Consider the following 12985-nt stretch of genomic DNA (forward strand, 5'->3'; position numbering starts at 1 on the left):
CGGCTCATCGTCGAACAAGAACCAGTAGACTTTGCTGTTGATGGTGATGCTGGAAGTGTTTGTTGTTGCTTGGTGGACACAACTGGATTCTTGGCAGGGTCAGCTGTATAGACGGTGACAATGAGCCTGATGGGCTAGCTGGGGTTGGTGGGTAGAGAAGATTGGTGAGGTATGGAGGGCAAGAAAGTCTACTAGTTTTGATAAAGGAAGATAAGGGAAAATGATTGAGCTGCTACTTGTGAAAGCCATTTTTATTGAATTGTCTCTGGTTCTAGATTTTGTTTCAACTACCAAATGAGATTGGGTGATAAATCTGAAAGGGTACCATAGTACCACAGAAGGACTTTTAACTAAGTCATTGTAATTGTTACCGGAGTCTTCATCTTCTTCACCGGTGGTCTTGTGACCCTCAATAAAAAAAATTATTGGCCTTCAATTAACTTTTTTTATGGACTAAATACTGTTTAGTCCTTAAGCTTTTGACTATAAAACACTTCAGTCCCTAAACTTCTAATTTCACACGTTTAGTCCATGTACTTCAAAATTTCAGACCAATAGGTCCTTGCTGTCTAAAAGTCGCAACGAAATGTCTATTATGCCCTCAGTTCTTCTTTTTTTTATAATAAATTTATTCCTTTCTCTTTTTTTTATTTATTATTTTTTCTTTATTTTATTTATTCTTTTTTTTTCAAACAGAAAGAAAGAAAGGAAAAAAAACAGAAAAAAATAAACAGAAAGAAAGAAAGGGAAAAAAAATCCTTTTCCAAATAAAATAAAATAATTAATTAATTTTAAAAAAAAGAACTAAGGGCATAATAGACATTTCGCCGCGACTTTTAGACAGCAATGACCTATTGGTCTGAAATTTTGAAGTACAGGGACTAAACGTGTGAAATTAGAAGGTCAGAGACTGAAGTGTTTTATGGTCAAAAGCTCAAGGACTAAACAGTATTTAGTCCTTTTTTTATTGAGGGTCAGTGATATTTTTTTGGGGGGTCAATAAAAATTTTATTCAAGAAGAAGATGAGACGAAACCAAAAAATTTTATTCAAGGCTTTGGTTATTGGTGCTGTCGGTATTTTAACATTGTTGTTGTTTATGGGTTACTAAAATTTTATTGACCATCAATAAAAAAAATTATTGAGAGTCAATAAACTATTTTTTTTTATTGAGGGTCAATACAATAATTTTTATGGGGTCAATAGAAGTTATGGTGAGATCTCTAACGACCTCTTCAGTGACTTCTGGCGACTTCTTCCCTCTCACCGCATATAGTGACAAAGGGAGAGAGGGTAAGATAGTCAAAAAAATAAACAAAAAACATTGGACAAGAAAAAGTGAAATACTTTTGGGGAAAACGAAAGAAAAATAGAGACTTATTGGAAAAATAATATTTAAGTACAATTTAGGAGGAAAAAAATGGTAGTATTAGACTTTTGAGACATTTCTTTTAATTAAGTTATACTTTTGCAACAATTTAAATCAAACTCTAACAGACAGTAAAGATGGGGCACCAATCAAATGAAATTTGAATTATTATTTTATTTAAAATTTTGGGAAAACTACAAAAAAATACCCGAACTTTGGAGGTCATTTCAAATAAATACCCAATCTATAAAATCTTTCAAGTAAATACCCGAGCTATTCTTAATCCTACAAAATCTCAATTCCGTCAGACATTCCGTTAAACAACCGTTAACTTGCTTAGGTGGAATGTTTGACCTTTCAATTCCTATTGACTGGACCTGATACGCTAAAAGCAAGCGCATAATTTAACCCTGAAAACATCGTTAGTAGTATAAGCAAATAGGGATCGTTCTATTCCGGGGATTGAGGGTACACCTGTCATTGTCAAAAAAAACAAATAAAGAATAAAAATAATAAAGTAAAAAGTATTATGTACAAAAATAAAATAAAGAATAAAAATATATACAAGTTAATATAAAAAGGGGGGTTTTGAGATTATAGAATTGGAATTAAAATTAAATGAAATAAAGAAAGTGTAAAAACACATATACAAGGGTGGAACACAAGAAACAAAGATCAAAACTACAATCATATGAATGAAATCCAATTACAATTCCTATAGTTGATTATCTATGTCATGAGAAATAAGTTGACCATGTGAAACATTCGAAGCAAATGATTTCCCATATTTTACTTTCCTTGAATATTTAATCTAAGTGAAAGCACCTAAATTAAACCTATTGAACATGCAATCATAGTCTAGAAAACTAGCTAATCAAGAACACATTCAATGCATGAAGAACAAAGAAAGGATGTCAACCAAAGTGCACAACCTAGTATGAAAAAGTCCATCTATTTGCAATCCTCCTTAATTGATTTCGACTTTTGTCCAAAGCCTTTACTACTTAAATCTAGCACCAATTACATGCATATATCCTAAGTTGGCCATCAAAGAACACATACATATAAAAGTTTTCCATAATCCAAAATCAGTTAAGCAATCTCACATAAGCAACATAAAAATCAACATAAAGAAATCACAATTTATATTCAAACATAGAAATTGGGCTTAAACTTTGCCCTTAATGTTATTGTTAACTAGAAACAAATTCCTACGAAATTAAATAAGGAAAAAGAATGAATTACACCGTGAGTTGGAGATGGAGATGGAGTGCTTGAAACGTTGAAATCTTGAATCTTGGAAGCAAGCCTTCAAGGTGGACGATGGAGGATATGATATTCCCGGCTCCTTCTTCTTCTTCTTCTTCTTACTTGAAAACGCAGAATTTTGCAACTAGAGAATGGAGAGAAAAATGGAATGGAAATGGAGAGACAAAGAAGATGAAATGGATGAAGGAATGTACTTAGAGTGAGAGGAGAAGGTGTTTATATAGGGAAGAAAAAGAAGAGTGAAATGATAAATGGAAGAAAAATAATGAAAGTGGTTTGTAAAATATGGAAAAGATGGAGTAATGATGAAATGAAAGCAAGGCATGAAGGTGCAGAAGTATGGAAGTGATGATGATCTATTGGAGCAGAAAAATATATCCAAGGAAAAAGAGAAAAGCATCTAGCTTTCTTCATGTGGGTAGGAAACTTGAACATGTGGTGTTGAGCTGTTTTAGGTCAGTTTCTGCCCTTTTATTCCTTCAATTATTTCTCCAACAGGAATTCAGTTTTGGCTCGTGACTTCTTCATATGAAATGATCTACCATGAGTGTAGATCATTTTGGTAAAATTTCAGAATTTATCTCCATGCCTTTGCTGCTGGACCTCTTACAGGTCCAGTTTTCCAGTTTTGCTTCTGCAGGAAATTGGGCTGACTGTTTGAAGGCCTTCCACTCAATTATAGCTCTGGCACTCTTCATAATAAATGATCCTTAGGATGTGTAGAATGGATCTGGAAAGTTTCAGCTCATTTGAAGTTCATTTGGTCCGGCGGCCGCTCCTTCTTCCTTGCTTGGCTTGGTTTCTCCTAGCCGGAGTAGGAAAATGTGTAAAATTGACATTTTAGTACATTTCCATTTTTCTCCACCATTTATAGGTAAGTGTGGACCTAATGCTCATTTCACCATCATTTACTCCAATGTACCTAAGAAAATAGAAATTGAGTTAAAAATCGATTCGTTAAGGAATTAACTAAGCAAAATGTGAGGAATTAACTATTAAAATACCACTTTAAAATGCTCCTATCAGGACCCACCAACGAGGATATTTACCTGAATACCCTTTTCTTCCACCAATAAATCCATTCGTCATTCTCCTTGATATCGAATCTCAGTGTATATCCTACACCAACTTATCTTAATATGTAAAGTGCAAGACATGGTTCAAATAAGAGAGTTCACTAGTTCGACATTACTATTTGTGCACTCTGCTCATATATCACAATAATCATTTGCCTCAGAAATAGTTGTTTAGAGTCAAAAAAATCAAAGCCTAAACGAAACTACTAAGGTAGTTGCAAACTCCAAATGGGAATCAACTTAATTGCAAAGCAGCTTAATCTGTAATGGAAATTTTCTAGCTATTTTGTTTTGGCAACGTTAAAAAAATGCTCCAAAGTCTGTTCTCCAATACATCAAAGTTTAGATATTTTAAAGCATAAAAATTGGAAAAAAAAAAATCCAATCAATCAACATAACCAAAACCAAAAGCAAAGACAATTCAAAGGATGCCAAGGTGGTTCACCATGACATGAAAGTCTGGAGATTACAACGCATGTGAAACTAATTCATATCAAAGTAAATAGATTCATCATTTATGCCTTCTTTGGTGGTCTTCCTCTTTTCCCAACATTAGACGTACGAGCCTTCGATGTTTGGCTTGCCTGCATTATTGACATTGCACAGATTTTCAATTCAATTCAAATATAAAACGAGTCAAACATTTTAGCAATCTAATATAAGAAAGGAATACCTGAGTAGAGGCCGTTGATGATTTTCTACTAACTTTACGTTGCGGAGGTGCTAGAGTAGTGGATGGTGTTGGTGGAGCTATTCTTGTAGAAGTTGAGGAAAGTGGTGCAGTTGTTCTTGTAGATGTACATGGAGGAATTGAAGTTGTTATTGGTTGCAGCTAAAAGACAATACAAAGCGTTATGAACTTCATACGCAAAAACCGATTACATATATATCCCTGATAGATTCATTTTATTATTTTTCTTGGTCTACAATAATTAACAAGGCATATGATACAATCAGACCACAAAATCAGAATTCTTAGCTAAATCGGAGGTAAAATTCAACAACACAGTTCAAAAAGACTAATAGCTTACTGTAGCAGCTGCACTGATTTGTGGATTTTTTCTTGGCCTTCCTCTAGGTTTTGGGTCAGGCTTTTTTTTCGGAGGAAGATGCCTGTGACATGATCTTAGATTGTGTCCTGTTTTTACAAAGCGTCAAACAATATTTCTAAGGCTTTTATTTGAATGACAATAATTAATATACAATGACAATATGAGTCATGTTACCTGGTTCACGACAATGTCCACAAGTGATGACTGATCCAGTCTTCCCAAGCTTGGTTCTTGTTGGATTGTCTTCCTTCTCTAAAGGATCTTTTATCCTTACTTTTCTTGGCCTTCCTGGTTGCCTGGTATAAGAGGGTGGAACTGGAGATGGATATTCTGTTCTTGGCCACATCATCTCACCATTAATTGGGTTGATAAGGTTGTTATAAGCCTTGAATAAGTCTCTGTTAACAACTTTTTATCAACAAAGTTGTCTATTGACATCTCACCCATGTAGTGTATTGAAGCAATTGCATGCTTGCATGGAATACCTCCTAACTGCCACTTTCTGCACTCAACCATTGATTTCTCCAAGTCAACAACAAATTGTTCACCTGGACCCTTCACTTGATATCTAGGTCCTCCTGACCATTCAATTGTCAACGCACCAGCTAACACTTTTCTATGCTCAATCTTTTTAAATACTTTAGGACACACCTTGTGAGGCCATTTCTTCATCTTATCCCTCCTTGTATGAATTCTTCTCATCAAAAGACACCTAATCAACTCAAGCATAGTAATAATTGGCTTGTCTCTAGCTTTAAGGATAGTCTTGTTAAAAGACTCACTGATATTGTTCATTACCATGTCACACTTAACATATATAAGTTCGAAAGTGTGATTTGGACCAATTTTCTGCTGGGAACTTGACTAACCAATTGAATGCAGCTGTGCTTAAGACCTTGAGTTCATCCATATGTTTTTTAAACCAAGGCTTTGTAGTAGACTTTGCAGCTGCCCACAATTTGTCTTTTAGCACTTTCCCTTGAAACTTTGTCCTAAAATTTGTATAAAGATGCCTTGTACAAAAGCAATGCTCAGAATTGGGGAGTACATCATCAAATGCACCAGGAAGTCCTTTTTAATTTGTCTGAAATGAAGGTCCAACCATATTGGTTCACAATGTTCAAATCATGCACCAATAGCTCAAGAAACCATGTCCAGGAATCCCTTGTTTCCAACTCCACTACTGCATATGCTATGACCCATGCAGTTAGTAATTGGCCTCCATAAACTCCTTTCAAATGGCAGCCATCTAATCCAACCAAGCATCTACAACCTTCTTGGAACCCCTTTTTACAAGCCTCCAAACAAATGTACAACCTTTTGAATTTTGGTTGGCCATCAACGAAGTCACATTGCATTTTAGTTGTGGTGCCAGGATTAGTCCTCTTCAGCTCCTCACAATAATCCCAGAGCCTATCATATTGCTTTTTCAATGTTCCTTGTATTTCATCGATTGCTTGTCTCTTTGCTCTATATGCTTTCATTTTAGAAACCCCAACTGTCCACTCATCAGAGGCAACATCTACTATTGCATTTGTTGGCATATTGGGATCTGATTGCAATCTCTTCTTGAACTTTTTAGCTAACCAATCTATTGTACAAGTGCGATTTTCATAAACCCTTGAGCAAGAATGCTCTCCAACATATGTTTTTACCAGCAATGTATCATCATTAGAAGCTCTCTTTCCAGCATAAATTTGCCAAGGGCAGAATTCGCCTTTGCATAAAACCTTCAACTTAAATTCCTCATTCCTCTTCCATCTCATTTCGTAACCGTGCAACATTGCATACTCTCGAATGGCGGCTCTAAAAACATGACAATCACTAAATAACATCCCTAACTCAAATTGGGGGTCCTTCATATCAGTTTCAGGGTTAAACTCTGGCTCCCTTTTTCTCATAGAATTATTTTCATCATCAGAATCATGGACGCTTCTTAATTCCTCATTTGAAAGATGGTCTTCTTCCTCTTCTACATCTTCCAATTGAATATTATTCATCACCAGATCCCAACTTCCAATTTTCATATTATGACTAAAATTATTTGTAACGTTTGCATCACTCCCACAATTAGTTTCACCATCATTAACACCTGCATTGACACGAGTATTTCCACCATCTTTGGCAGTAGCTTCAGCATCAATACTACTTGTTGTACCATCATTATAACCAACTTCGTCAGAATCATCATCCCCACTGTAATCACTATCAACAAAAATAGCTTCAGGATGATAGTCTCCATCTGAATTGTCATTATCACTATCATCCTTGTCATTAGCTAATTCAGTCTGCGTTATATGATAAGCATTGTCATCTTCACCTAACCCTAACTCCTCAATCACAATACTTTTTCTCTTCCTAGCTCCCACATCATAACTTTTACTGAGGTCTATTCCAAAGTCATTGAGGTCCCAACCTAAGTTTGCAATGTCACAAGGACCAGAGTCTGGTATATGCTCCAAGTACACTTCAATTATCCTCACATCTGGCACAAAAGCCACCATATCAACAACATCATCATCCCTTTTTAACAAACTCATGGCAGCTCCAATTCCCATCCGGATCAACTGCAACATTGAAATGTTCAATCACATAAGTCATATTAAATTGTATTATCCGTTAGTAATAATTACAATTTCATAACAAATTGACATATTGATTTTATTTACAAATTCATAAACAAGTACGATGAAAACGTTGTTGTTACTTCATGAAACATGTTTTCTTCAGCCTACATATTACAATTTTTATAAAGACATTAGATCTCTTCATCAGGTAAATTTGAAGTCAGTTTAAACATGTCTTTCAAAAAATGTTAACAAACATTAGGTCTCTTCAATTAAGAGCAACCAAAAAGTAGGAACCTAACGACTTTTAATGTTTATCATAATATCAGATACCATTCAAACCTATTCATGGTCTAATTATACAGTTGGTCTTTAAAGCTTAACAACGACAACATGTAGGTTTTCTTCACCAATCCAAAAACAGCCCACCATTAATTCAGTTCCCTTTTTCTTTGAGTAGTATAGAAAGTGCAGACTATACTATAATAAATGTATCCTCATCAGGCCATGACACAAACCTAGTAGCAAAATGAACAAGAAAACCTCATAACAAAATATGAACAATCCCAGGAAGATAGAACTGAAAACTCACCATAACTTTGTTCATCAAAATATCCGGTTCTCAGTGCCCAAGTCATCAAATCACCAGAGTCAAGCACGATACCTTCACAGCCAAGAAAAATACCCATCAATAATGAACAGAAAATATGTTGGATAACAAAAGTTTAATGTTTAATCTAATAATTATATGTCCAAATATATAATTTCCAAAAAGTAACAAAACTAAAGTTCTCAACCAACTGGTCTAAAAGTTCAAACATGAAATATCAAAGAACTCAAAGAACCCTTCGTGACTCAGATTGGAATCCTAAGACTGAATTAGTGGTACCTCAACCTATAATAACATGTCCAAATATGAAATTCCTGAAAACTAGCATAACTAAAATACTTAAACAACTAGTCTATAACTTCAAACCACACATATCAAAAACCAATCTTAGTGAATCCAATTCAAGCAAGAAACTATTTGGGACTCAGGTAGGAATCCTATAGACTGATATCTCAACGTACCTATAATGATTCACATCAGTCTCTTTGTCAAGAACAAAAACACGTACAACTAATTGTGCCATTTTCCGTCTTGGAAACTATACTCGAAATTAACACCCTTACTTCGTTAAACAACAATCAGAATTCTTACCAATGAAGTACGCCCGCTTGCATGCAGGGAAGTATTTCTCCCTACCCTGACCTTCACTTTGCAGACATATTGTTAGTAACTGAAAAGGGGTTCTCCCATTGCATGTGAACTGTAACAAGAACGGCAAAGGAAACGTGCAATACTCAATTTGTTGAGGGAAAGGGCTGAAAGTTTAGGGTTAGGGGAGACATTGAGCGGGAATAAATTTTGTGTTCTCTAAAATACCCTCATTGGTGGGTCCAGTCAATAGGAATTGAAAGGCCAAACATGCCACGTAGGCAAGTTAACGGTTGTTTTAACGGAATGTCTGACGGAATTGAGATTTTGTAGGATTAAGAATAGCTCAGGTATTTATTTGAAAGATTTTATAGATGAGGTATTTATTTGAAATAACCTCCAAAGTTCAGGTATTATTTTATAGTTTTCCCTAAAATTTTCTTCTCCCTGTTTAACTTTACAATTTATAGACAAATTAGCCAACCCGAGCATAAATTAAGCTTGGGCTCGTCCAATAATCAACTTGAGCTGTGCTTGAACTTTAAAAACAATTAGAGTAACAACAATACGTCACCTCACCAATCATAATGTTTTTTACTGATATAGCGGCTTAAGTAAATAGTAGCCTTAACTTGCACGTGATTGCACATGCAATGAATGCCATTGGAGAATAAAAAAAAAGGAAAAATAGGAAGAAGTGTGCATATTGACGAATTATTATATACCTACAAGCTCAAAGACGTGACTGCAGCTCCAAAGAATAAACCATTGCCCCACATAACTTTTGGGAAATATTTTGTTTCATCTTAAATTTTATGGTGGAATTATATCGACAATTATTACTAACTTTCGGTGTTATTGACAATTATTATCATGTAGAGGCACGAGACCTAAAAATTTATAACGCATTACAATGTAGATTTCATTTTTATTTATAACTGTCTAAGTCGTCATCGAGATTTCTTATGACTATTTAGAGATTATTTATAAATCACTATATCTAGAGGTTTTATAGAAATTCTTATTGAACTATAAAAGTTAACAGCGATTGAAAAAATATGTGTTCTCACCTCCTCTCTCTGATGGTGGTTTCCTTATCCTTACCCTTTCATCTTCTTTTAATGGCGTTGGCGGGTTCTGTGACGACAACTCCGACTGACCTCAAGCACCAGTGATCGTGGCTGAGCGTCTAGATGCGGGTACGTGGGTTATTTCTCAATGGGATCGAAGCTTTCCGATAAGTCTCTGGCTAATGTTGTTGGCGAAGGATCTTGTGGGTTTCGACCCATCCTCTCTTGGCGGCAAGAGAGGAGGCGAAGTCGACCAGGGGTGGCAGGTCTGGTGGCACAAGGCTGCGAGGACTGGCTTAGGTGACAGCTGGCTGTCTCGAGCACGGTATCAAGAGAGCGATTAGTTTTGGCAGCAGAGTGGTTGGGGGCATATTAGTGATGAAAAATTCCGTTTAGGATTTTAACCCAACAATTAATGCGGACTGGAGCGGGAGTTGAACCGGAAATAATCAAGAAGTTTTTATTCGTCGTTGGCCCGATGGCGACGAAGCGGAGGCTTCCCTCCATCTCTGACTTTGGGGTTGACGAAGCGGAGGCTTTCTTTCACTAATAACTTTTACGATGACGAAGCAGAGACTTCTCTTCATTGACGACTTCAACGATAACGAAGCGAAGGCTTCCCTTCGTGACTAACTTGGATGATGATGACGCTAAGACTTCTCTCTGTTGATAACTTTGACAATAACGAAGCAAAGGCTTCCCTTCGTTACCAATTTGGATGATGACGAATTGGAGGCTTCTCTTCATCACTTGCTTTGGCAACGATGAAGCAGAGGAGAATGACGACACAGAGACTTCTCTCCGTTGATGACTTCGACGATAACGAAGTGAAGGCTTCCCTTCGTTACTGGTTTTGACGAGACGAAGCGGAGGCTTCTCTCCGTCGCTGTCCTCATTGATGACGAAGCAAAAGCTTCCCTTCTTTACTAACTTGGATGATGACTAAGCGGAGGCTTCTCTTTGTCACTGGTTTGAGGAGGGGGATACATGCAAAAGACTCTTCAATGCCTAAGTCAGTATATTTATAAGTTGAGTGTATAGTAGACTCAATTAGAATTGGATATCATACCTGGTCGTTTTGCTCCCTATTTATAGGTGCATTACTGCTTAGGCGGCAAGTCACCATTCATACTGTATTTATTCTTGTAATTATCACCACTTGGCTGCAATCATTGTCATACTTAATGCTACAATGGTTGCCGCACTTACTACTGTAATGATTGTCACACTTACTGCTGCCATTGTTTCCACATTTATATTTGTCTTAATTGTAAGACTAAAACATTTGACTACTCCCACAATACCCTCTAGTTTTCTCTTTGGACACTCATCCAAAGAGGAAATTTCCCAAGCCCAACCCTGACTTGAGCCCGGCTATGAGGTTCCCTCTCTTTTGATGTCGTACTGTCTTCTTCTCTCTCTATCATTGACAGGGTTTTCACCTCAAGCCTTGACATGGTCATCACCTCTAGTCTCGAGGGGATAACGCTTATTGCTCTACCAAAAAATACATATAATTATTGAACATACCACCGTATGTGATAACCTAGAGGTGGGGTTTTCATCTCGACAGGTTTGTTATTTTAATGTAGTCACCTTCTTGAGCATGAGCGCTAGCCTCCTTGAGTACGAGTACTAGCCCCCTCAGGCATGGACGCCTTTTCCCGAGGGCTTGATTGTCTCCTTGACCATGGTCGATTGTCTCCACGACCGCTCGTCTCCTTGGTGATGACCATTGGTCTCCTTGCCCAGCCATGACCTATTTTCTACACGACCGCTCGTCTTCTTGATGGTGACCGCTGGCCTTGACCACCGGCCTCCTTGACCATTCAATGCGGTCAAAAATGCCTTTAAATGCACTTTTACTTTCCCATATCGTGCCCTCTTGTTTTTCTTGTTGTGCTCACATACACAAGAATAAACACAATTTAACGGCAAGCCGCTCTGACCTCATATGTAGTCAGTTCACTTGGTCACTTTTGTTATCTTATGGGGTAAATTCGTTCAAGATGGGGTAGTCCCAATACCCTGTAAGGGTAATCTGGATCGTGCCCCCACATCCTGTGAGTGTAGAGACCACTTTGCCCCTAGGTCCTGTAAGGGTAAGGCCTTCTCACCCCGAGTCCTGCAAGGTAAGGACCACCTTACCCCACGTCCTGTGAAGGTAAGGTATTCTCACCCTCCATCATGTGAAGGTAAGGACCACCTTACCGCACATCCAGTGAAGGTAAGGACTTTTCACCCCGCTGCTCCTTACCCCACGTCCTGTGATGGTAAGGTTTTCTCACCCCGCGTCCTGCCAACGTAGGGACCACCCTACCTCATGTCGAGTGAAGGTAAAGCCTTCTTACCCCGCGTCTTGCGAAGGTAAGGACCATCATCTCACCCCCATATCTTGTGAGGGTAAGGCCATCTTACCCCCACATCCTGCAGGCTTCCCTTCTTTACCAACTTGGATGATGACGAAGTGGAGCTTTCTCTTCGTCACTTTCTTTGGCGACAACAAAGATTGAGGACTTCAACGATAACAAAGCGAAGGCTTCCCTTCGTGACTGGTTTTGACGACGACGAAGAGGAGGCTTCTCTCCGTCGCTGTCCTCGATGATGACGAAGCGGAGGCTTCCCTTCATTACTAACTTGGATGATTACGAAGCGGAGGCTTCTCTTCGTCACTTGTTTTGACAATGATGAAGCAGAGGCTTCCCTTCATCACTTGCTTTAACGATGACGAAGCGGAGGCTTATCTCCATCACTGGTTTGAGGAGGGGGTTACCTACAAAAGACTCTCCGATGCCTAAGTTAGTATATTTCTAAGTTGAGTGTAGTAGACTCAATAAGAATTGGATGTCATACTTGGTCATTTTGTCCCTTATTTATAGGTGCATTACTGCTTGGGCTGCAAGTAAACTTGCATGGCAAGTCACCGGTGACTTGGGCGGCAAGTCACCATTGATACCATTTTATTCTTGTAATTATCACCATTTATGGCTACAATCATTGCCATACTTAATGCTGCAATGATTGCCATACTTACTGCTGTAATGATTGCCACACTTACTGTTGCCATCATTTTCACATTTATATTTGTCTTAATTGTAGGACTAAAATATTTGATCACTCCCACAGGGCACGGCCTGTACACCCAGGATTCTAGTGTGGATGAGAGGCGTCGATCTAGTGCATGGAATTAGTGGCAATGGCTCGGCAAGTAGGGTTTGGTTGGATCCTTTGCTTTTGGGCCTAGGGTTTTTCATTTGAGCCTCATGGACTTGGTGGGTGGTTTTGCTGTTAGGGTTTGGCTAGGGATGGGCTCCTTGCAGCTGTTATTGGGTTTAATGCTCAATCCTTGGGTCTCTTCTGTTAATGGGATCGTTAGGCCTGCACT

The sequence above is a fragment of the Rosa rugosa genome, chromosome 1 (assembly GCF_958449725.1).
Source record: "Rosa rugosa chromosome 1, drRosRugo1.1, whole genome shotgun sequence".
NCBI lineage: Eukaryota > Viridiplantae > Streptophyta > Magnoliopsida > Rosales > Rosaceae > Rosa > Rosa rugosa.